This window comes from Rhea pennata, chromosome 8 (genome assembly GCF_028389875.1).
Source record: "Rhea pennata isolate bPtePen1 chromosome 8, bPtePen1.pri, whole genome shotgun sequence".
Taxonomy (NCBI): Eukaryota; Metazoa; Chordata; class Aves; order Rheiformes; family Rheidae; genus Rhea; species Rhea pennata.
In genome coordinates, this window is record NC_084670.1 from 18,658,842 (window position 1) to 18,685,462 (window position 26,621).

At 39.5% G+C, this 26,621-nt stretch overlaps 1 protein-coding gene across 5 annotated transcripts in view; it reads right to left on the bottom strand.

The window, feature by feature from the left end:
• Positions 1 to 13,836, bottom strand: part of ZNF644 (zinc finger protein 644) — a 52,040-nt gene extending 38,204 nt beyond the window's left edge. For all 5 annotated transcript variants that reach the window (XM_062581904.1, XM_062581905.1, XM_062581903.1 and 2 more), the window contains exon 1: positions 13,788 to 13,836. The gene's annotated coding sequence lies outside the window, so the exon portion shown is untranslated. The remainder of the gene's footprint in view (positions 1 to 13,787) is intronic.
• Between the last annotated feature and the right edge of the window lie 12,785 nt (positions 13,837 to 26,621).

Below are 26,621 nucleotides of genomic sequence, written 5' to 3' on the forward strand. Positions count from 1 at the left end.
AACAAACTTTGCAAGAAACCAAAAGAAAAGCAGAAGAATGGAATCTGCACACCACATCAGGTCCATATCCAGGACTCAGACGAACAGTGGACACAGTACTCTCAGTCTGCACCTGCAATCAAGTCTGCCACCTGTGTAATCCTGATATACACACAAATGCATCAATTAAAATTCACACATTCATCACACTTCATATATCCATTTCCTCACTACTTCATTACAATACCTCTGAAATTCTTCACCATAGCTGCAGTCTTTCTAAAGAAATTTATACAAAAAGCCTGAAAAAAGTTTACTCTACAATGCATATACTTGTATGTTATCATGAAAGGAAACACATTAATGTAGATAACTACACAGATTCCAACCTAGAATCTGAGTCTTATTTTTAAATCCGAAACAAGATTTAGGGTTGTGGTTTTTTATTTTATTTTTTTTTAATTTCAATTCAGGATATAAAAATCTCCTATAAAATAAAAGTTTAGTTGCATTAAAAATTTTTAAAAATAGGAGTTTGATTTTCAAAGCCAGAATACTCTTAATAGATACCAAATACCTCTGGAAATAGTATCAGACATTTTTATTTATTTATTTTAAAGATAAATGAAGAGATATCATTACTTAGTATCACCATTTCTGCAGGTTGTCATTATGTTGATACATTGCATCTGAATTATTCTGTTTTGCAGAAAAACAGTAATTAGATGTTTTTAAATATTTTTTTAATAGATTAATATTCTAAACCAAAAAGCCCAATGAGATCTATTAATATCTAAATGGATTTAAATCTCTATTCCCATTATGGACACTTTTCCCTAATGGTAAAATCTCGCACAACATTTCTAACAGTAGATGAAAACAGCACATTAAGAACCAAGCCATGTTGTTTCTGTAGCAACACTGAATTCTGGTAGCCATTTTCTTTTCAGCTCTAACACTGTTCCAATGCCAACAGCTCTTACTGCAATCTCCGTTTAAACCCAGAGGCGGTAAGCTGCTCAACAGTTCTCTCTCTAACTGCATACTCTAACATATCTCCTTCTATACCATTTTCTTTAGTTGAATATATTTACCAAATATTATTCTCTAATGCTGTACTCTCAGCTTTCAGTTTACACAAACTAATTCACTTTATGTTACCGTACATTTAGGAGACTAAACTGTTTGCAGTTTGCTGGAAGAGAACTACAGCAGTGTGGGAATTATTTTAACTTGCATCCTGTAAGAGCACAGTCCAATACAAGATCATCTACATAGCAAGCTTATATCCTTGGTCATTACATTAAGAAAGTAGGCACAGAATACTCCATCTCAGACCAGAGATTACAAAGTCAAAGCAGTGCTGTAGCCAAAAGCAATTTCTTACTAGATTCACATCTCCACATTTTCTATATTTAGAAATCCAATTTAAGAAAAAAAAAAAAACATACGTAGTTTAACTCTTCTGCCTTTTTTTTGTAATCTTAAAAACGGCACCAATTTAAACACTTTCCTGGGCTTTCTTAAGACTACACTGCAGTTTTTAAAAAGGAGGGAGCTTAAAATACTACATCTCAAAATTAGCGATAAGTGGCATTGTTTTCACTTTTTTCCCACCCTTTAAAAAAAATCCTTTCTTGAATTAAGACAATTTGAAAGAAAACAATGGGGGGGGGGAGGAGTAAGAACAACAACCAAGTGAAATATATATTCATTCATAAAAGTAATGCAAGAAAAGATTAAACTGGTATTTCTGAAAGTCATCAACAAGCATTTAATGTTTAAGAACCCCTACAAAATAGCACACTAAGTCCAAATTCAGCTCCTCACAAGTTTGTTCTGGTTGAACAGCTAGCTATGCTAGGATCACGAGCTCTAATGCCTGCTGTCATCCGTCTAGACAGCATTTCTGACACTTCCCTTAGACCATGACAGGAAAGGGAATCTCATGTTCATAGCCTCAAAGGAAGTGTATTTCCTACGCATGTGAAAATACAAAATCTAATAAAAATTTTCTGGAAACTTCTCACACACTTAGAAGTTTTGTAGAAATATTTTCAAAAACCAAGCTTATAAACTATCACAGCTAGCAAAGATTCCACATGTAAAGGCAGTTATTTAGGCTTAAAATGAAGGTAGGTTTATGCTGAACTGTGAATTGGTATGGCTGAGAGATGTTTTATGCCTAAGAAGGTAACTTCTGGCAAAAGACACGGTAGACATTCTGGGGCAGTAGCATTTTTGAACACCGCAGCTAACTGCAAAAGAGTCTGCGTATCAGAAGAGTAAACTGTCACTATAATGAATGTTCCACTATGAAACAACAATCTAAAAATATGATCTAATAAATGCGGTATTACTTTAACACCACTGCTGCAACAGTTTTGTTCAAATTATTATTTTTTTGTACACAACAGGACTTAACTACTGCTTATCACATTTGAAGAGGAGCTACAAAATTCTTTGCTTTCTCCCAAACCCAATTGGTTTTGCACACATTATTCCTTAAAATGTACGAAGGATCATGTTTGGGAACTCAAAAGTATACACTAGTAATGTAAAATCTTTTTTTTCATTTTGCAGGAGCCCACTTCTCGGTGATAGAAGATTGCTTTCTGGTGATGGGGGAAGTTACAGTGTGCTGTCAGCTCTGTCACCTTAATACACATTGAAAAGGCTTTTTTAAAATGAGTAAAAATCCACTCCTCATTGAGCTCCCGAACATTCATTTTTGGTTTGATGGTACTCTAACCTTCCAACATTGCCGACACAGATAGGTATAAAATATTTCCTACTTTATTAAGCTGTAGAAATGCAACATTGTTGAGTTTATTTTTATAACTTTATACTAAAGAGCAGCATTTTTTTTTTAATAAAACCATCCAGATCTCATAACTCAGGTTATACTATCACACCTGTGCCAGCACACCAGGGCAAGTATCTCCAAACAAAAAAATGTAACTAGAAATCACTACTTATGTTTTTAAAGCTCCACCATACCAGCCACACTTGTTCAGCACCAGTGCTGTAAATCAATACTGATGAAACATCCATGTTTAATTAGCAAGCTCCTATTCATAGTTCTTGTGTTCAGAACTGCTATTAACACTTTTATTAAATTCATCCTCAAAATTGCTTCCTATAGTGTAACTTCCCAGTGGTTTGTAACTACTAAGCTTTTACTAAAAAAATACTCTATGAAAAACATTTTGCTATAGAGTAGATATTCCCAACATCTATCGCTAAGTCTCTCTAGCTAAGTTTTGCAGTACCTTAAGATCTATTTCTTACACCATGTTTAATAAACTTCTCTATATGGGATTACAAGAAAGTACAGCAGTCCTAGGCAGGCTTCACCACAAGATTAGGGCTTCAGTAATCCTCCTCTCTCAGCATTTGCATCTTCTAATTATTTGCGGACTCTGTCCTACTATTCATTTCCTTTTGCTTAATTGTCACTTCAGCAAAAGCCTTATATCTTTGGTTCTTTTGCTTACTATTTAAGTTAATTCTTCCCAACACATAAGAGGCAATGGACAAATTCACTCCTTCCCACGTGCAGGTATGTTGGGGTATTAAAACATTCAGAACTGAACGTACTATTTCAGGTGTAAGCATGCAGTGTACCATTGAGACTTACCTCCCTTCATTTGCACACCTATTGTAAACTATTGCTTTTCTGCTGCCTTGTCACATACGCAAATATGCATCTTCCGCTGTAGTTTCCACTAGCTATATATAAAGATACATAAGCAATAAAACAGAGCAGGACATACACGATCTAACAAATATATTCAAGGACCATAACATACCTGCCATGCCATGTAGCAGGATATCTTTTCTGTTATGTAGTGAGCGTCTGACCACCTGATCTCCACCCTCCCACATAGTCCATGTTGGTCATGTGACATACACTGCTACTCTTACAGAAGGTCGATCTTATGATAAAAACACTGGCATCTCCATCACATGATGAATTATGGCACTGAATGACACCAGTTTTGGTTACAGAGAACACCCTCTGGCACCCCCACAGAGGAGCTGGAAGACTTTCAGAAAAGATGACAGTGATAAGCCATATTCGTTATTCTCATCTGTACACATCCAGCCCACAGGCTGTAAATTAGGCACCTAATCTAGTGGGGAGTTTAGCAATACATCCTTGTTTGTCAGTGCTTTAGCATCTCATCTTTTAAGTTCAGTTTTCCTGACCAAAAACAAGATTTCCCAACCAAAATTTCAAGAGTAAGTTAAGAAATAGACACATATTCTAAGCATATTTCATAGGCACTATATCAGGTTACAGAGAGGGGCACAAAAGAACTGAATCTACATTAGCTAGCATTGTATAAAATCAAGAGCAGGAAACAAAAATTATTTGGTACAAGCTGCTCCTACAATGACTCAGTTTCAGAATAAAGACATGAAAGACAGGTTTTCAACTGAGGCAAAGAAACATTTATATTTCGCATCCTCCCTTACACATGACACTAAGACGGAAATACTTTCTTCTGGTAAGTAAACAGTTGACCTTATTTGCACTAAGTGGTTCGAACTTTGAATGTTCTTGAAACTAATGAAAGTGAGTCCTCAAGATTAAACAAACTTTGTCAGAGGTCTTCACTATTCATAGTGGGGGGGAAGAGGGGGGCACAGAGTCAACACAGGCCCTGTGCATACCTACAGGCCCGCAAATAGGGTTGATTATTTGATTGTTGACTGGCCCGAAACTACTTATATCATCGTTTGGAATTCTGTAATCGCACAGGCCGAGATCTTCAAGGTTAGCTCAAGTATGTCATCTCCTCTTTCAACCAGAACGCTGAAGAAATGATAACCAATGCTGAATATTTGCAGACTATCTCAGAAAATTAATTCTTCTGGTTTAAAGGGATTAAAGGAAAGAGAAGCTTTTGCCAAAGTTCATGGACAACATATAGGAGCTTATGTATCAAAACAATTCTTGCAAAAAAATATTCAGAATTGATGAATGTTGTATTTATTCAGGTTTTAAAATGGAATATGAAACACTAACCAAGAATTAATCTCCTGAACCCTGCTAAAAGTATGAAACACACAAGGCATCACTACAAATTCAATTTAAAAAAGAATCCATCTTTACTAGTAGATTAATAGGAATAAGGAAAAGTCAAAGCACAAACTAAATAGAAAATGAAGGGTGCGAAAGCAAAAAAACAGGCCAATGTCACCAAAATTTGACTTAAGATTACTCTAATATACACTGTATTTGAATGTATTTAAAACCACCAAAAACTTACTGGGAATTTACAATATTTAGAGGAAAATACTTTGATACTCTTGTCTTTTTAATTCTTTATGAGGCACAGGCTATCATAAAACATTCAAATTTGTACTGAAGATGAAACCAAAAAGAAAAAATGGTGGACTTTTTTTACTACGGGGGATACTCTATTAAAACAAGTACGAAATCTGAAAAAAAAATCTAAAAAAAAGTTCATGTTTCATGGTAGCACTTCAAATACTATGTATTCTTTCAAATAAGTTGTAGATTTAAGCATCCAAAAACTGAAACAAAAGCTGCATGATGTTAAAATTTCCTTTAAGACCAGAAAGGAAAGCTAATGAATCAATAGCAACAGAAAAAAAAGACAAAGACCACCTCTAAGCAGGTAACAAGCTTTTTCCTTAATACAGACATCTGAAAGTAGTGTTCTAGGAGCTGCCTTAAAAGGTACATCATCTTTCACATTTTGAACAAAGTCACCTAGGGCCCTAGTACTAACATTACCAAAAGTTGGGAGAAGACTTTGCTTTACCAAGATCACAAAAAACACATCACTAAGGATCACTTCTACAATTTTCCCTCCTGGATATTTGCATCCCTTGAAAATATGCCTCACCGTGCTTCAGGAGCAGCTCCCCAAAAAAAATGGACCTAAAGTCAACTTAATTTGAAATATATAAGATAGAATTTCATTTAAAACAATGCTCAGCATCCTAAATATCAAAATAATGACCTGGTAGAAGTCAAACAAAAAGTATTTTCTCTAAGCAGCTTAACAGACAGAAAACAACTCACCATAATTAACACTCAAACTGCGTTAAAAGAAAATTTCAGCTGAGACATTGTGGTACTTTCTGTGTAGAACTGTAAACCCATCCCTCCAATTCCATGATACTGCTGGATTTCTGAACAGACTATAGAACCTGGTTGTCTTGACTTTACTAAAAGTTAATACATTACTCTTGATACAGCCTTATTTCAGAACTGCATACCTTCTAATTGGAAAATAAATTTAAGTTCTTTCTCTCTACACAGATGTTTTCAAAGATCTACCCAAACAGGTAAGCAAAAGGAGACACACATACACCACACACAACTCCCTCAATGATAAACTATAACATATCAGATTTCTTGGTGTGTGTCAAAGTCTTGCTAGACTACTTCTTCCATATCTTCTCTGTTCAAGGGTGCCTATACTTCTCTGGACTGAAAAATGCAAGCCAAACCCTCAAGTTGTTGTTTTAAGGGTTGGATCAGCTCATCTCCAGATCCCTTCCAACCTCAAATATTCTTTCATTTTTAATAACTCAACTTCCAAATCCATCTATCTCAAGCCAAACAAACTGCAGAATTCTACACGAAGAGCAGAGGTGCAGAACACAGAAGGCAAACTTCGCAATCCCTACTACCCCAGCTAGATGTGGAAACACTCATCTGTGTTCAAAGACCACCTCTTTCTAGGAGATCTCAGTCACTTTTCTCTTGGAGGATCAAAATGGACGAGGTCTTCTTTCAGACAATTCTAAAAAGGATTTATTGAAGCACCTGCGTGGTATTTTTGAATAGTATGATATTTTAGGAACTCAAATGGTTTCTCCCAAGCACCATTTCTATTTCTGGTTATTTGCTTTGTACAGAAACATGTTATGTCTGTTAATGTCCATTATTGTTGGTATAATAGTGAAAAGCAACAGCAACTTTCAATCAGAGTGACAGTTCCAGAAAGTCCAAGAATTTTTCTTGACAAGCTGTTTCTCTTCCACTTCAACCCTCTGTACATGCCGGCAAAGAAAATAGATCTCTAATCCAACAAGTTTCTGATACAGCTTTCTGCCGTAAGTACAGTAGAGAGAATCATAGTGAACGTAGCCGTAAGTCTCACCATCTAGAAACTTTAAGCACAGCAGGAGCTTATGGTTCATAGAAGCAAAGCACTTAACATACCTTATTCCAAAGAACTAAGAAAAGGTCTGAGAATTTCTGCTAAAGTAGTTCGTCAACAAGCCTAACACTTCTCATCATAACATCTGTTGCTCTATTGTTGAAAACATTCAAGGCTTTATAAGGACACAGAAGAAAAGACAATCACTATCCCAAAGCACCTGCAAGCTAATAAGTCAGACAAAACAAACTTTTGGTGAGCTCTCCAAAGTGAAGACGGAGAAAGAATACACAATGTGCACTCCAAGTTGTCAAAGTTGTATCTACAGTCATTTTTGTTTTACGTAACCACACAAACAACTTTTCCACCTCAGTTCTGTCAGCATTTCAGTTCAGTTTGTATTTTTAAACATGCAAAATCTATCCTCTCACACTTGGTAACTGCTCCAAACCCACATCTTTTTTCTTCACAACTAATCTGGGGTAATTCACCATTATATGCCCCCAAGCTTATCTCCCGCATCCTCAAAAGAAAACTGTCATAGCATAATATTTTTTCTCTGTTAATGGGTACCTAAGCAGAGGGCACTATCTAATTCGTATTTTGTTTTCAATTTCACAAAAGATTAAACACTAAAAAATAACTTCAGAGTTCTAGTACCTTTACTACTATAATTTTTATATAATGCAGTTTTTAATAAGGCAACAGGTTCTCTGTTTGCAAAGGGCAGCTCACAAACAGAAAAGACCGAATTATTTCACTGATTAAGGGGGTAGAGGCAAGAAGGAAGAGAAGGAACCAGGAACTAAGCAGAAGAGTACAAAGTACCCACTTCACTGTGGGAGAGAACTGGGAGAAGCCAGCTGCAAAACTATCACTTCCCACTCACAGCAATAGCACATACAAACAGGGTACAATCCAGACTTTCTCACAGAGGATGCACTCATAACAGCTCTGGTATTAAAACAATAAAAAGCAGCACTCGTGTGAAGAAACAAGGTTATTTATACTGGAACTTCTCTGGCAAAGGCTGCCCTCTGTTAAAAAAAAAAAGGCACATATTTTTCTAATGCGAAGTCAACTTACTGTAACAATATAAAAAGCTTTTGAAATAACAGAGCCATTCTCCTGTCCCCCCAGCCAGTTATCACAGGTGTAACACAGAAGCCAGAGTCTTGTGAAGGTTCCTAAGAGCATGCATAACAATACATACTTTTTTGTGAACAAAGTAGTCAAACAAATAACCAACAACCACGATTTTACCAGTGGAGGCCAACTTTTAGGACATAACTATTATGAAGTTTCTACCTCTTATAACTGAAAAACATAAATTTGGAAAATAAAGTTAATATTAGAGACAGCTTCTGAAACTTTACACAGCCACAAAGCTTCTGTTCACTCCTACATGTGAAGATTAAGAAAAGCTATCACAAATAAATACTGTGGGTATTTTCAAAAAGAAGTACTTAAGAGTTATTTCAGATTGATACTGCTACTAGAAAAGCTGAGTGGAATCAGAAGAAAAATAGTAGAAATATTCAGAAGACAGCTACTCTAGCAGACAAATCCTGAAGAAAAACAAAAAAAAAAAGCCAACAACAACAACAAAAAAAAGCCAACAACAACAACAAAAAAAAAGCCAAACACGCAACCTATCACCCAGCATACTCTAGGAAGCGCGGAAGGAGGGGCGGGGGGAGGCCTCCCACCCATCACCCCCACTGACTGCATCCAGACAAGTCAGCTACCGCTCACTTCCTACCAGCAGCAGCAAGGAGCAGTTTCAGAAGCAGACGGAAGCAACAGTTTTCCAAAAGTAGCCCCAGGACTCCGTTAAGAAACCCTTAGTAGAAATCCTATCACTGTCCCTATGAAGGGGCCGGATTAGGAATGTAGCTGGGTAAAGCACAATTCACACTATCAAGGCACCAAAAGAATCGTCCATGAATAGGCAGAAGAGGGATCCACCAGCACTTTTCAACATTACAATGGTATTACAATGATCACTTTTGTTAAGGAATTGTTTCTTCTACTCTTGAAGATATTAACATGAAAAACTAAAGCCACACAATTCTGTTAAAAGCTTGTAAATTGCATTTGTAAAGATAAATTACACAAGATTTATAAAATAACTTGCATATTGTTTGGCTTCTGTTCAATTTGGCTTCTGTTCAATCACCTTAGTTGTGCCTTTTTTAAAAAAAAGGGGGGGGGGGGGACAGCTAGCAGTTGGCCTAGAAAATAGGGAGAATGATGATCTCAATTCCCATCTTCAGCTACAACTGGAGAAATCTATAAAAGCACCTGTTCTTCCAACCTGTTTTCCAGTAAGCGTTCTTTTTCCCTGCAGTTGCATTTTGAAAACTATAATATTATAAAGTAAAAATATAAGGCAAAAAGGAATACATATATATATACACACACACACACACCCCATTCAAATGCTTCATAAAATAATCACCTTTTATAAAAAAAGATGGTTCCAAACATCAGACTTAAATTTCTGCTTTTTAAAAATCATTCAAAAAAAGAGTAAGACTGTAACCTTTTTTTTTCTTGGTACAGTAAGTATCTAACTTGCAGTGTTAGGAATATTGAAAACTGTTACCACACACTCACACTAGGCCTAAAATATTCTGAAGTTCAGCATTCTGACCTTTATTCTGACTTAAGTATAAACTTCACATCTTCTGGATTGAGTCTCAAGAAATACTGAATTGCTAAATCAGTATTCAGTATCCTTCAACTAGTCAATTATATGTAAGATTGGTATCTTGGTATCAATCAATAAACGTCAACAAGAGCTCTATCCAGTAGTTGGATTTAGTCACTCCTGAAAACAGCAATTCCCATATCAACCATATTACAGTTGCATCAATTTGAGTTCAAGTTCTCTATATTACCAGTTTTGCAAAGAAATATTAATTCAGTCAGTTAATATTCAGTGTAACAAAAACAAAAATGCATGCTCACTGTTAAGCTACTATCTTCCCCCTTTAACCTCACTGGCAACCTAAGGGCGTTGCTGCAATGTTTTATCACCATAACAGCTGCTGTATACAGTTGAACAGTGAAAAAAGTGTAACACAACAATGAGATCTTCATTTTTATTTGGATTACTTTAGACTTATTAAAAAAAAAAACAAAAAAAACAAAAAAAAAACAAAAAAAACCCACCTCCCTCCCCTTCAATGAGCCAGTATCATTTAAAGGTAAATAGTATTGACTTATGGATAGAATTCTTATCAAGATGAAATACTACATTGCATTGCATACCAGGTAACATGATTAATCCTAAGATTATAATATTCTTTTCAAATTTTTTGAAAAAAACACACATATTAGAAGTCTACATAGAGTCATTAATTAGATGGTCTTTCTTAACAGACAGCTGTTATCCGAGCATCATATTAAATCTTGTGCAAACATTATTATTATAGTTTCAGGTCTGTTTCAGACAATTTTTAAATAATCAAGGAAATTACAGTAATTATTTCACATCCTCATATACTGAAGAAAGAGGAGCCTTCCTACAGTTCAGTAAGCAATGTAGGCATGACTTCTTCTATCACTACTTGTGTGAATGGCTGCTATAATCGACACAAGTTATGATTTAAGGACACAAGGTATTTGAGCATAGAAGGGTGGCATTTTATTTGCTTGGGTTTTTGTTGTTGTTTTTGAGCTAAGCATGAAAAGGATATTCTTTCTTGATACCACATGGAATCCTTTAGTAGTCTAGTAGCACCATTAATGATATTCATCATCATCCAAAACGACCAATATCCACAACTTCCTTGGGCAAGTCAAATTCTTCCTTCAGCATCTACACAAAGCTTGTATCAACATTAAAAAAGAAGTAGCACGGAAAAAATGTTTACTATCAAAAAAAAATCAGCTTATATTAAGAGTGTTCAGAAAGATTAATAAATACATTTTCAAAGCGGAAAGACTTGTTTTAACTTATTCTAGCAGGAATTTCTTTACACTCTGAAGTTGTACGGACACTAGTTTCAATAGAAGGAATCATGCTTTGAAGGCTATGCCAACTAAAATAAGTTTAAAAGTCAATTTAAATGGGTACAGCTTTGTTCAGATACAACCTGTTTTTACTAAATTATTTTTTCTATGATCTCTGAATGCATAGCACAGTATACTAAACTTACTAACACAGAGGAAACCAATTCAATCTAGCTTAAAATAACCGTAATATTAGAGTAGCCCTTAGGTATCAAAAGATGAGAATTAAAAATAAAAAATCTTAACTAACAATCCTCTAACAGCAACATCACTTGAATACTGTTGAAGAAAACAATTTGTTTTAAAATACAAAAACACAATGAAAGTGAGTTCCAGACTAGCCGAACAAAAATGGCCAATCAGTATCTGTTCAAAGAACTTTCATACAGATCAACCTCACATGGAACTGCAAAAGAAAGTGTCACAACTACACTACATTTTTCGCCAATTTCAAATTCTGCAATCTATTGCAAGCTGTTAAAAAGCCTGACAGTGAACATTCTCTCTTCAGTTCTGTTTTCCCCAGAAATGACTTTAAATGGCTTGAAGAAGGGTGGAGAAACAGCATACACACTGACAGATTCCGTAAATATGTACAAGCATAAGCACAAACTATTCCGTAAGAAATTCCACTGATAACCCTTTAGTTCAGTATCCATATTGAAATTCGGCCTACACTGTTATTTTAAATTGGAAGACACTACCACTATTGTTTAACATCCTGTTTATTCAATTGCTGATGCTCCCATTTCAATCAATTGTTGCTCTACTAAATAAGCTTCCAAGGATGCTCCAAGTCATCAGTGCCTTTCTTCTGACTAGCCAGGTTGCCTATTGATATTTCAAGACAGTAGTATTCTCTTTCAGCATTCACTCAAGAACTTTTTAGGCATCACCTTCCAGTGCTATGCAGTGTAAAACAGTTGTTGGATTTAATGAGATTTCAAAAAAGAACTACAAAAAGGAATATACCTTTTCTCTGATATTGGTACAATAATGATGCAACCTTTTTTAACATAATAGAACACCATATAGATTAGGAAAAACAGAAGGAAAATGAGGAAAAGTTTATTTGGAAAAATTAGTAATCTTTCCCCCATCACCCTTCATATGAATTCTGTTCCTCCGATCAAAACTAAAAAGTTAACTAGCAAACAGTCAATTTGATTGAATGCTAGATGTTGAAAAAACCCCATCTTAGGACAGTATTTTGAAGATTGTTTCCTTCAAATCTGGTTATAATTCATGTATAACTCTGCAGCACATCCCCCTGCAGTCTTATTAGACAGGTTTGCAACATCAGCTTTGATAATAAGTCAGTGTAATAGGATTGTCACACTGCACCGCTCCTCCATGCGCTCTATTTAAACTCCTCTCCAATAAGGCAATTGCTGCATTCTCTCCGCATTTAAGTGACCCATTAGATGCTTCTCAAAAATTTATTTTGCATTGTGAAACCAGTCCGTTTATTTTGCCATCAAACTACCTGCTCTGCACAAGTCAAGTAATGAAGAAGCTTACATAGAAGAATCTTTTTGTTTTGTGATTTCAATTAAAAGTTATTTTGCAACTTTTATGGAGATATAATGCATTGCACTGCCTTCTTAGTCAACTATAAAATTCCATGGTGGAATTCCAGAGATGCTTATCCACCTCTTAGAATATTTCTCTCACGTGTTAATTCATTAATCTATACAACATGAAATGGTTTCTTCCTCTAAATCTGGTGCACATTCATTCCCATACGCACCTAAAAGCTAAGTTCCATGACACAACTTTCATAATTAAGTTACATGCTAGGGGGGGGGGAAAACATTAGAATGTTCCTGCAAATGAGACTTTGGCTAAAATGCCAGACTTGTACAACACCAATGGAAACCTGTTTTGGTACATCTTATTTGTTTTTCATCACCATCATGACTTGTCAGTTTATCGTCTCTATTACCACAAGTTTTCTCAATAGACCAAAGGTTACATATAAGCCATCTGAAGAAAGAAAACTTTCTGGATTTCAAACAAGAAATTACATTGGTCAAGAGGATGCTCACCACTGCAATGTGCTGAAACACAAACTTTGTCAGAGAAATCACCAGACCCTGAAGCCAATGGGGGCCCAAAGACACAGCTCTGATACCTGAACTGTTAACTTTTCCTTCACTGCTGTTAATCGCCTGGGCTCGGGAGTCCCGCACAGCGCACGCAGTGGCAGCGTCCCCTGCGCAGAGCACACGGGTCAGTCAGTCGCACAGTGGGCCGGGTACTTGCCAGCCCTCTGTAACAACGACGCACATTTTAGAGACCACCCTGCCTCAGGCCGAGAAGCAAGGAAATGAAAGGAAGGGAGGGAGGGAGGGCGTCGGGCGTCACCCCCCCTTCCCAGGCGGCGGCAGCATGTGTGGCGACCCGCACCACAGCGGGAACGGGCGGCAGGGAAGAGAGAGAAGCAGGAGGCAAGCCCGCCCGGCAGCACCCGGTACGCCGCCCCGGCACGCCGACGCGGGCGACGGGAGGGCAGTGGCGCCTGCGGGACCCCCCAGGGTGACCCGGCTACCCCCGAGCGACGGCATCCTCCGGCCCCGGCCCGCGGCGGCCGCTGCGAGCGGCGGCGCGGCCGGCCCGGGGGGACGCGCGGGGCATTACCTGGCTCCCGCGGCGCCGCGCTGCGGGCGGCCCGGCCCCGGCCGCGGCCCGGGCGGCTCTCCCGCGCCGCTGGGCCCGCCGAGGCGACGCCGGGCTGCCCAGCTCCTCGGCGCCTGGCAATGGCGGCGGCCCGCTCCCCCCCAGCTCCGCGCTCACTGGCTGCGCCGCTTCATGTGACCGCACGGACCTCCTCGGCGCAGCCCTTTGTGTCCGGCCCGGCCGGGGCACGGGCAGGCCGCTCGCCGGCTCGCGGGGAGGGCGCGGGGCCGCGCCGCCGACGGGCGCGGACCGAGAGGAGGCCGAGGGCAGCGGCTCCCGCGCCCGCCCGCCTGCTCGCCCGCCCGCCCGCCGCGCCGGCCACTCACCGCGGGCGAGGCGGGCGGCCGCGGCCGAGTCGCAGTGCCGCACCAGGCCGGGGGCGGCCGCCATGTTCCCCGATGCGGCAGGATGGCGGGGACGGCGGCCCGCCCGCCAACCGCCGCCAGGGCGGCCGGCTCGCCCCCGCGCGCCCGCCCCAGCCCTCCCCGCGCGCCCGCCCCGCGCGCCCGCCCCGCGCGCCGCGGCGCGCCCCCTCCCCCGTGACAGCGCGGGCGGGGGGGGGGGGGTGATTAAAAAAAAAAAAACATAACGGGAAACTCACGGGCTCGCCAAGGTCTGCGTCACTCCGGGGTTACGTCCTGCACGCGGCGTCGTGACGTCATCCCGCAAGCTTCCCGCTCCGCGCGCGGTACACACACTCGCCCATATACACATGCACAACCGCACACGCGTCCCGCCGGGGCGGGGGGAGCGCGCATGCGCGCGGCTTCCCGCGCCGGCGCTCCGCAGCCCCCTCCCACGGGGACTCGCGCCCTTTGGGGGAGAGGCGCGTGCTGCCCGCCCGGCCAGGTGCGCGACCGTTAACGGCGCCCGCGGCGCTCGCAGGGCGGGCGAGGAGACGCGGCCCCGGAGCCTGGCCCGAGACCGTCACTCCCGGCAGGGCTTTGAGGAAGCAATTTTGCAGAAAGACCCTTCTTCAAAAGGCAAATTACCACATGCGGCCAGCTCCCGCCCCAGCTAGGCCTCCTCTCACCTGCGCCAAGCTCCACATCAGGCTCGGAAATGGGAAGTCAGAGTGTCAGTTGCTTATCAGTACCTTTCCCACAGAAAGCAGAAAACTAGGTCAAATGCTGAAGGAGCTACACAAAAGAATTTGCAGTGCCAGTGCAAAAGGCTGACTCCTATAACAAGCTAAGATTGGCAAAAGACAGGACAGGGCAATGTTAGAGAGCAACAAGACACATGAGAGCAAACAACACGAGGGAAGAGAAAAAAATCAAGGGAATGCTGGTCTGCTTTTCAACAGGGAGGGAGAGGTATGAGATACCATCAAGCAAATAGAAGCATATAATGCCAGTTTTGCTTCAGATTAATGTTTCTGATGGCTAACTGACACAAAAGGGCAGGAATTTGGGAGATGACAGGGGGGAAAAAAAGGATAAATTAGAGACTACTCTGCTAAGTTAGATTTTTTCTTCAAGCTGACTAGGCCCAAATGAGTTCATGTTACAGCGAGAAGTCTAAGGCAACTTTAGAGGCATAAACCATCATCACTGAGAGCTCATGAAGAATGACATTTCAGAAGAGAAGAAAAGAAAGAACACAGAACATAAAATTCAAAAGGGTGGAATAGGTAGAGTTCCTGAACAGGTAGAGGTCCTGAGAAGGTAGAGTTCCTGTCACACCAACCTCTAGTCCTAGAAAAGTACTGAAGCAAGTAATTACACATCTTTAAGTACACGGTAGCTAATGAAGTGTTAAGTTACAGTCAACATGTATTTGCAAAGAAAATCGTATCAAACCAAACTATTTCTATTCTATGACAGTATAACAAGACCTGGAATGGGAAGAGCAGATCTCTTACAGCTTGACTAAAGTAAGACTCTTGACACTGTGTCAGAGAACTTTACCAATTGAGCAAGAATGATAGTAATTAAATTACACTGCACTGGTGCAAAACTACCAAAAAAGTAATCAGCAATGCTTCACTGTGAAAACCAGCAGAGTATAGAAAATATGGTTCCTTGGACGTGGATATGTTCTGTCTGATACCAAGTCTCTAATTATGTGAATGATGAAGTACAGTTTACACTTACTGGATTTGCAGACAATACTAAATTGGCAGAGATGTAAGCATACTGCAAGTCAATAATAGAATTCAAAATGCTCTTGACAAATTGGTTGCAGAAAGAGGATGCAATTTAATAACTTAAAGTGCCAACTTCTGCATTTAAGTAGGAAAATAAGAGTTGCACAAATACAAGACTGGGAACAAATGAATAAACAGTATGTCTCCAGAAAACTGGTTGGGGATCAGAGTAGATCACAAACTGAACTGAGTCAACAATGTCACACTGCTGTGAAAAAAGCTGCAGTATAGAGAGATGTGTAAACATAACTGTCGTATCTAGGACATAGAAAGAAGTTCTGCTCATATTCAACATTGGTAAAGCCTGAGCTATAATATTGTGTCCAGTTCTGCCTCTGCATTTCAAAATGTCTTTCAAAAGGTCCAATAGAAGGGAGTTCAGAGAAGGGTAACAAATATTCAGAATTTTGAAAAACATGACCAAAAATTGAAAATATGAATGATTGAGGTATCTTAGTCTAGAGAAGAGAAGACTGGGGAAAAAATACATTGTTCAGTAAATTCACTGAGGAAAGGACAAAAAGTAATGATTTCAAATTGCACTGAATGAATTTTGGTTTTAGACATCGGGACAAGTTTTACTGTGGTACGGATAAATAAAACTGACATACATTGTCTAAAGTGTTCTGAAAATTGCATTAATGTAGTTTTTTAAGATTAAGCTAAATAAGTATTGTAAGAAATGATTAAAAGCATTTCATTCTGCTGTGAACTAATGAAAGCAGACTAGGTGATCAAAATTTTTCCAGCATTTTTTTCTATAAATGCAGTTACTATCCAGATATCCCTTCTGATGCTATTTTTTTCTGATAAAAATCAATCCCAGACATATTTAAACATTTAATGTGTTGGTGTAATCTTACAAACAGGTGTAGCTACTCCTTTGGGGGTCTTTGTTACGTTAAATTTGTATAGGTCCATGTGTGGCAACATATGTTGCATGCTCAGCTACTTTGCTAATTTACAGACTTTATATAAAATTCTGTGTTTAAAAGTAATGCTTTTGGTTAGTTCTCATGTAACTAGTGTGAATAGAGGCTTTTGCTTAGCTTCTTTTATTTATTATTTTTTTATTTTTTAATGGTAACTGCAGAATCTTTCCCTGGAATACGTTAAATTTTTCGGTATCTCTTGAGCTTGCCAGTTTAGGAGAAAGCAGTGAATAGTTTATTATATGGGACTCAGATTCACCAAACTCATCTCATTAGAGATTATTAAAAGGCCATTAAATATGACAATTTTTAATCTCTGCTGAGTTAGACTGAATTCAAACTGTTAGCCCACAGGCAAAAGGCTATGAATTTCATCAAGAGTACCCTGAAGGATTCAGTCCCCTAATGAGTGCTAATGTTATTCTTCTGAGAATTAAGCTTGTTTTCAGAACATGTATGGACAGTTTTCCACTGTTCTTAAACACAAGAAACATTATTATCTCATGCAGCCCTCAGATTTCTAAGACTTGGTACTATGTGCTCCATGCTAACTGAAATACAAACAATAAAAACATGAAAAAGCAAATATTAATACTACCTCTATCCTTATTGCTAAATATAATATATTTTATTGTACTCAATTATTTTAAGGTCATCATATTAACTTCATTATGCTTGTCCCCTAGCAGATAATTTTTAACTAACACCAGCTCCTGCTTCAATTCTGTAATTAATAGTTGTAGAAAAATACAAAATTCTATAAAAGTATTAGCCTACAGAAGAAAAGATAATACGTTTTATTATATTTCACATTCATTTGTGAACAAGTAAAGTCATTAGCGTAAGGGTATCTGAATTTTAGTTCTAATGCTGCCAAATCTCAAGATTTTATCAATAGGGTTAAGCTAGCATTTTATTTAACACCCTAACTTACTACTTGAGCTATAAGGCCCAATTCCATAAGCAACAGTGGTGGATCAAAATGCCTATGATCCACCCATAGTGGAGAAAGCAAAATCCACATGATTAAGGTGATGGCCAGTCACATCAGAACTTTAGCTCTGATTTCTGTCAACAGTGACTCTGCCATTTATGTGTCGACTATGTAAAAGGCGGTAGCTTATCTTAAAGGTTGCCTGATGGATTAAGAAGAGTTCAGAAATGCACACAAATATTAAGAACAGAAAATCTGAGTACAGCTTTCAATGACACAAAAGTGAGATTGCATGTATACATACAGAATTTCAGAACCAACCTCCAATGTAGTGATCTGGCTTAGTGAAAGAATATGTGCTTGTAAAGGACCATACAGTCTGATACTTGAAGATTAAATTGAGTATTACACTGCTGGTTTGTGTCTCCATGAATTGTAGCTGTGATCCTGTATCCTCCACAGTACAGAGAAGGCCTAATAACAGTTAAAATAGCATTTGAAAACCTCTTCAGAGAAGGTTGCTACCGTGTTCCTCTTGGTCTTCCAAATGCTTATAAAAAGCTTGAACTAAAGCAAGGTCATTAATGTTAGCAGCAAAACATGATCAACTGAAACCAATTTAGAAACTTGTTTCTTCATATAGATGAATCTGCAGGGGGAGAGATGGGGCAGGTCTAAGCTGAAGCATTTTGCATGAAAGAAGATTGCAGATGCCTCCTTGTAACAGACACAGCAAAATCCCTAATGCCTAGAGGGAGAAACTTTTTAATGATAATTTCTTACATTTATATAGCACCTTTTATTCCCTGGGACCTCAAGCACTTCATTAACTCTATGTAAAAGCTTCACCATGGAAATATAGTCACTATATGCATCATTCTTTGAAAATTTCATTTTCAGTTAATGTATTCCTTTCAATAACAAAATATTCTGTTCATCTCAAATACAGTAACCAAAACAAAAAAAAAGAGAGAAAAGATTATATTATATACTTTGAAGATGAAGAATAATTTAAACCTGTATGATTTTCAAAATGGTGATGCACTCATACAATGGATACATTGCATTAACCCCATCCATTTTTCCCTCTCCATTTACTACTTTGATCTCAACTTTATACGCTAGCCTTTGGTGACAGTAGAAAATTTTGTCTTCCGTAACATTTCCAAAATGTTATGAAATGATACTTGATGTCTGAATTTCTTTAGACAAAAGTGGGAAACAGGGAAAAGTAGCACTTTTATTGAATCCACTAGTATAACTAGAAAAAGTAGATAAGCTTTTGTGCATGCAAGATCTAATGCTTTTTTTCAGCTATAATGGCTGTTTTAATAAAGTGCCTTACCTCAATAAAGTGCCTTTAATAAAGTGCCTACCTGCAAAGTTTGGCTTATCTTTGTCCTTAAACCCTCACAACTACAAAAACAAGGCCCCACAAACATGGTCTGAAAGATTATCTGTGTGTTATTGCTCAGTTTGCCACAAAGATTTTCTTTTTATCCTACAGTGGTGTCTCCAGTTTCTTATTCTTCTTACAAGGATATAGTACTTACTTCACTAGTATCAACAAACTCAGGAATGTTATATACTGGCTGGTTCCACTAACAGTAATTAAAGTACTTCTACTGAAATTTTAGAAGGACTAACATCAGAATGAGTTAGATCAGTTTATTTCAATGTTATAAAAATCAAAAGAGGAGAAAGTGACTTTTGTTAACACTTTTTGATTTGAGCTGTTGATTCCTGTTTTGCTAGCTTGCTTGTTTCACAAGCTCTTTTGAAATACACTTGTCAACGTTAATTAAAGAGGCTTGTCTAGTCTTTTCTATTTTTCAGACAAAACAAGAAGTGTATTTTCATAATATAATTTTAGTCTCTGCTTTAAATCAACATATTTTTAGTCATCTTTGCCCATACCAATTAAACTTACATCTTTTAGAATAGCTGGTAAAACACTAAAAGGGCAGTAAGAATGTACAGGTAAAAATTACATGCCATTAAAACCTATGACTGTCTTAAAAGTAATACCATTGTAAGGTTAGCCCTAAAATATTACAAAATGGGAGGATATTTAGAGGATATTTAGAAATTCTGATTAGGGAAATACCACTGCTTGCTACTGTGAATTGCTTTTAGGACTGTTCTGCTGTTACAAGTTTTTTTACTCTTCAATCTAGAAATAAAAGATTTCCCATATTAAGTAATAAAGACAACTGCTACTTTATTTTCCTGTTTCTAGGATTTTGTCCATAAGTGCTAGTATGAAAACATAGTATCTGTTGCTTAAATCTGCTCCATTGGCTAAACCTACTCTAGCCATTACAAAACAGCTTTTGTCACAAGCACACTAAATATGTATCCAGCCTCCCACTGCTGTGTCGCGTTTTCAGTCTCACCACTAAGGAGTGTTATTGTCATAGGCCGTTGATCAAAGAGGAGCAGCTGCTGGGGCAGCATGGTCTGCCTGGCACAGGAGGCTCTATTTGTAGTTGCTCCTTAGGTACCACCATAATAAACATTATTAACAAATCCCAGATAAATTGTCAATAATAATTAATTAACCTTGGTCTTTATGCTTATTTTCTTCTATTTTGCCTCATTCTAATCCATCCTACATTAAAAAGGTGATAGCTAATCCTCTCTCTCTTTGTTCCCTTCAGAAGGTTCAGTCATTTCTCTCTTCTCATGTCTGAGTTACTGAGCTCAAGTCTTGCAGAATTCAAAGATCACAAGAAAGCAGATTAGTGTAGGAAAATAGCACTATACATTGTCGCACTGACCTTCTTAAAAACAACAATGTATTACCTCAGAGGGTTGCCATTTGCATCATGCACAGGAAGTATTAATATATGAAAACATGCTAAGAGCAACAAAACCATAACAATTTTTTTCCCAAGTCTGTTTGCAAATTGTAACTTAGCGGGAGAGGAAAAAAGCTGCAGCAATAAGCTGGCACTTAGGGAAAAATAACCCTAGGCACCAGTACAAGCTGGGGCGGCTGACTTTCTGGAGAGCAGCTCTGCAGAGAAGGACCTGGGAGGGCTGGTGACCACAAGCCAGCAAAGTGCCCTTGTGGCCAAGAAGGCCAATGGTCTCCTGGGGTGCATTAGGAAGACTGTTGCCAGCAGGTCAAGGGAGGTGATCCGGCCCCTCTACGCAGCCCTGGTGAGGCCTCATCTCGAGTACTGCGTCCAGTTCTGGGCTCCCCAGTACAAGAGAGACCTGGAGCTACTGGAGAGAGTCCAGTGTAGGGCTACAAGGATGATCAGAGGGCTGGAGCACCTGCACTGTGAGGAAAGGCTGCGAGAGCTGGGCCTCTTTAGCCTGGGGAAGAGAAGACTGAGGGGGGATCTGATCAATGTGTACAATTACCTGAAGGGAGGGTGTCAAGGGGACGGGGCCAAACTCTTTTCAGTTGTCCCATGTGACAGGACAAGAGGCAATGGGCAGAAACTGAAGCACAGGAAGTTCCACCTGACCGTGAGGGGGAATTTCTTCCCTGTGGGAGTGACGGAGCACTGGACCAGGTTGCCCAGAGAGGTTGTGGAGTCTCCTTCTCTGGAGATATTCAAGGCCCACCTGGATGCAACCCTGTCTGACATGCTCTAGGTGACCCTGCTGAGCAGGGAGGTTGGACTAGATGATCTCCAGAGGTCCCTTCCAACCTTACTGATTCTATGATTCTAGGTGATAGAAAGGACCTAGATGTAATAGCTATAAATTGTCATAGGTCCACTGAAACCAGTCTGATGATTTTCAGTTCACACTACAGTGCTGAAATCAGACACAGAGAGAAGACAGAGATACTATTTTCAAGTTCCTTGTTTCAGATGTCACACTGGTAACCTTAATGGATCCCTGCAAAGAACAGGCTGTAAAAGAGTCCAGCTCCTACCACTGTTGGTCTCAAGCCTGACCTTCGCCAAGACAGTCCGGTGCCTGAAGGGCAGTGGGCTAGCAAGATGCTAACTGATAGAAGGAGACTGCACAAGGCCTGCAGGGTTTTGGTCTCCCCCCTAGTTGTGTTATACACCACTTTTTCTGGCACCCACCTCTGTGACTAGCATTAGGGTCACACCTGTGGCTAGAAACATGTATTAGCAATTTTAATGTGGGGAATTAGTGACAATAATCCTTTTAGGCACACTCTACCTCCAAATTTGTACTTGTGACTTCCACATGTACGCAGTGCGCCCTATATGTACCAGTGAGAGACACAGCTAGCACAATATGGGCAAAGCCCCCTCTCTCTGCTAAACACTATTCAAACACCTCACTAAAAGCAAAAAGATTTTGGCAGCCAACTCCCACCTTTTCTGTACTTCAAAGTCATCTGGCCAGACTGAAGTCAGGACCAAGGTCCAAATGAAGCTGTTTTCTCCAGAAAGTTTTGCCTTTAGAGGCAAGTGCCATGTGTTTTAGCATCATTTGAAAAATGAACAGTATCTCTTAGTCGTCATCATCAATTCCAGAGTAGTAGTATAGCTACATACCAGACAGGAATTCAAACCACTTTCTTTTCCCCACAATTTCTTACTGTTCTGCCTTGTAGTTCCTGTATCAGCACTTGTGATTTCTTTCCCTAAGTTAGATGGACATACACCCTTTTATCCATACCCTAGACACAAACAGTTAAGTAGATCTTTATTATTGTCTACTTATAAAGCTCCAGAGGTTTGTGTATGAGAAGACACAAAAATGATACTTAAAGACAAGTAAAGACAAGTAAAGAAAGCAAAAAAGTACTTTATTACTATTAATATGGAAGAACTAAAGAGCTTTTTTTGTATTTAGTTAAGATCACAACGGCAGAAAGTCTGTTTGATATGCCATACCTTCTGTTTGTTTTTTAATTGTAAGGAGTTTGGTTTTGATCAAGACAATTAATTATAAATATAGCTGAGTTTTCTAACATAAGAGATAAAGCTTAGAAAAACTACAAAAGCTTTTTAAGAATATATTCTACTGTATACATAAGCATATATATCTTCAGGGCATGAAAACAGACACCTTTGTAATTGAATCCTGGAAAGGAGAAAGAAAGATATATAAAGCTGAGATTGTTTAAGACACTGTTAATGTGCAATTCTGAAAAATTATCAGAATTTGTGATTGCACAGAATCAGTATATGGCATGGTAGGTAAATGTATTTCATATTTCAGTTTTGTTACTGGAATGTGAAGTTTTCTCCTGCAGAATAAAAATAATGTCAAAAATGAATAGAGTGGATTAAACTTAGGGTTATCACAAAGGGAGTTTTATCACCCAGTAATGTTTTCTTTCCAACCTTCCTGCCAGTCCCTCTCTGTGCAAATAAAGGGGAAATATCTGTAGCTCCTCAGCTTGTCCACATCCTTTACCGCTCATCTGCCAAAAGTGTATCTTTAGTACAATGATCAAAGCTATATTAAAACTTTTGCTTCTCTCTTGTTCATCCAGTATTTCTAGATCAAATCCTGTCTATACAGTCAGGTGAATTCTTTGTGCTGCAGTTCACTTGCCATTATCCCATTCAAAAATATTGTCTTTGGGATTTACAGGGAAATCTTTTATTATATTACTTCTACTTTTAGTGTGAAACTTATAGCAACATTAAATGTCTCACTACAAGTTCAGTGAAATAGCTGCAAAGACTGCCATCGATTTTAATGAGCTTTTAATCAGCCTCAAAGAAAGAAAATTCTAGCACTTATTTTCCTAGTAATACAAATCTGCACATTTAAAATAGTTGTAAAATAGTTATTTCAGTATACTGGAATGCATGCTGTGTGGAGGTTTCTTAGACAAAAGAAAGAATGAAGAAACTTAAAGGAATTGTCATGTTTCCTTTTAAATTTTGTCCCAGTTTCACATTGCTCCAGAAGACCTTGGTTTCCAACAGTGTTCATAGGTCAGTGTGGAAATGAACTCAAGTAAGGCTTTAGAAATGTATTTTTAGTTAGGCCATGCAGACAATTCATTGAGTAAAAATGGAGTATCTGTAAAAGCAGAAATAGAAGAGTAGTTCCATTTGGAAATTTCATCAAAAGAACCAATGTCTGAATACTTACAGACAGTCTTCAAATCCATCTAGTAATATGTCAGATTTGTTTCCCTAATTCAGTCCTGAGCATATCAAAAATTTATTTGTAAGAAATTATGCGTGAATTGCCATACCTTGGGCTTTGAGTTACAATGTTTATATTCTGCTTTAAAATAAAACAGTGAAACTGTTTTTACTTTACTCAAAAAAAAGAATCCTAATTTTGAAATACAACAGGAGTGAATGAGGTAATGGTGGTTTAATATTTCATGTAGACATCTTAATCAGCAAGTCATTTAACCCAATCAATGTAAGACTGAGTGTACTCTTAAAAGTATCCCATTTATGAATAAGCAATGACAACATCTTTATCACGTGAGTATATTTTATCAGTTATGCTTTCAGGAGGAGGAGGGTGTCATTGCATTTGTAGAAGTACACACAGCTTTTCACAAGGACTGTTACAATGGAATATACTGGGGAAAACAGTGCCGGGATTAATTTAAGACAGTGCTCACTAAACATGAGCGCTATACAATCACTTCCATCATCAATGTCTTATCATTTATCTAGTGCCTTATAGAGAAACAAGCACATATTGAAAGTTCATTTTATTCTTTGATAGTGGCCAACAGGAGCTGACAGAATTTGAATTACGGGACCAGGAAGCAGAGGGGTTGCACAAGGCCTACAGCACTCCTGCTCTGCTGGCAGACAGTGCAGGGGGGCAGCTCTGGCTAGCAAAAAGTTTGTGAGGAACAGTGATAGCTCTTTCTATCAGGAGCTTCAAAAGTAATAGGCCATGGAAAAATAGCAATATGTCCAACTGCTGAAGTTTGTGTTGATTGATCAACTCTCCAGCACACTGAGAGCAGAGCAACTGAAAACACTATCTGAGAGAACATGCTGCTTTTGCTGCGTTGGACCCATCAATAGAAGACCATGATATCCAATAGCACCATGGGGGCAATATATGATGCTAGCAAGAGGGTAGAGCTGGAAATGGTGGTGACCCTGCAGGACATGGAGCCACTGTTTTTAGCCCTCTGCTAAAAGTTCATATTGGCCCTTCTACGTTCCTCCTAGGTTCTGTAGGATCACTCTAAAGTAGAGCTGGAGGGAAACAGAGAGAACCCTATAATGCAGTCAAGACAGGAATCATGGTAGCTGCACAAAGGTATCCCCATATTGCTGTGCTGGGTTGGTCGTGAGCACTTGTCTGAGTCCCAGCAAGTTCCTAGCGTGTCTCTGTGTGTCTCAGGCACAGCTAATGAGGTGCAAACGAGGCTGTGCTCTGCACAGCACAGCAAAGGAGGCACATCTATCCCATAGCACTAACAGAATACCAAGCAAGACCTTTGTAGTACTCAAGTGACAACTCATTTGCACCACATATAGCCCACAACCTACACACCCCTACCTTTACCTACAAAGCCTCATCAATCCCCACCCTTCTGATCTTGCTGGAGAAACATGTTGCGACAAGCTGCTACTCATGAGGCTGGGGAAGGCCAGGGAAGACAGCAGCAAGCTCTGCAAAGTCACAGACAAGGAGCAAGGTAAGGCAGCTGCCCCAAGGGAAGGGAGCCAGCATCATGATACTGTGCAAAGTGAGATAAATCCCATGCCCAAGAACAGGACCAGGCATGTCTCAGTACTGCTCTGCCACACATGCCTGCTTTGCTATGGGCTGCCCTCACTGAAATTATATTTGACTCTACACCCACATCACAAGTACCTGGCAGGACAGCACAAGCATAATTTCCAACTGAGGGGCTGCAGGAACACCAGGTGTTTCCAAAGACTCTTCTCAGTCCAGCACTGACCTGGAGGGCAGTCCCAAGCATAGGAAGGGCAAGAGCAGGAGCAGAAAGTTCCACGTGGCTCTGGAGAGAGGAAAACAGTGAAGCCAGCCCAGCTTGCTAGCTGGGCTCCCACTCGGATACTCACAGGGCATATAGGATATGCCTATGTTTGCATACAGGCAGCATCTGACATGTCTGAGGACGTGTACGAGCACACTGAGTAAAGGAGGGATAAGAATGGCAGCATGAAGTTTGGGTCAAGGCCATATCTCTTGTCTCTCCTTCACCCTCCCTTGGATAGCAATGGATAGCCTCCACAGTATGCCTCTCAGGCACCAAGGATGTGTCCCTGTAACAAGGAGAGCTGCATGACCAGATGGTGCCGAACAGGTCTGGGCAGATACAGCACATGTACAGGTCCTGAGTGTAGCAAAAGGGCCAAGCCATATGGCTTTGTGGGATAGGTATGAGGCAAAGGCACTGAAGAACGGAGATGGTCCAGACTCCAGTGTGTGTGTGTTGGGGGTGGGGGGATAGAGAATATTTCCGAGGAATTTCCCCCCAGCATCCTAGCTGGGGCACTCCCAGGGGGCCCCAGAGGGTGTATGATGGCCAGACAGCATAGCCCTAATAGTAGCACACGAACACCTTTATTGAACAGAAAGACATAGCTAGCTAGCTGGCCTCTTCAGATTTGGTAGTTTTTATCTTCTAAGCGAAATGAGGATATTATATTTCCAGCTCCCTTGCTAAACAAATCCCATTTTCCAGTAGGAGCAGGCAAATGAAATGGCGTGGAGAGTTTCCTATTGCTTATTTGGAAATAAGTCATGTGAGCGATGATCTGTGCAGCAAAGAGGAAAACTAACCTACTATAAAATGCAGTATGTACCAGTGTCAGCTGACACCCAATTGCAGTGCCATCCTAGACATGGGACCCTTTCTCTGAAAG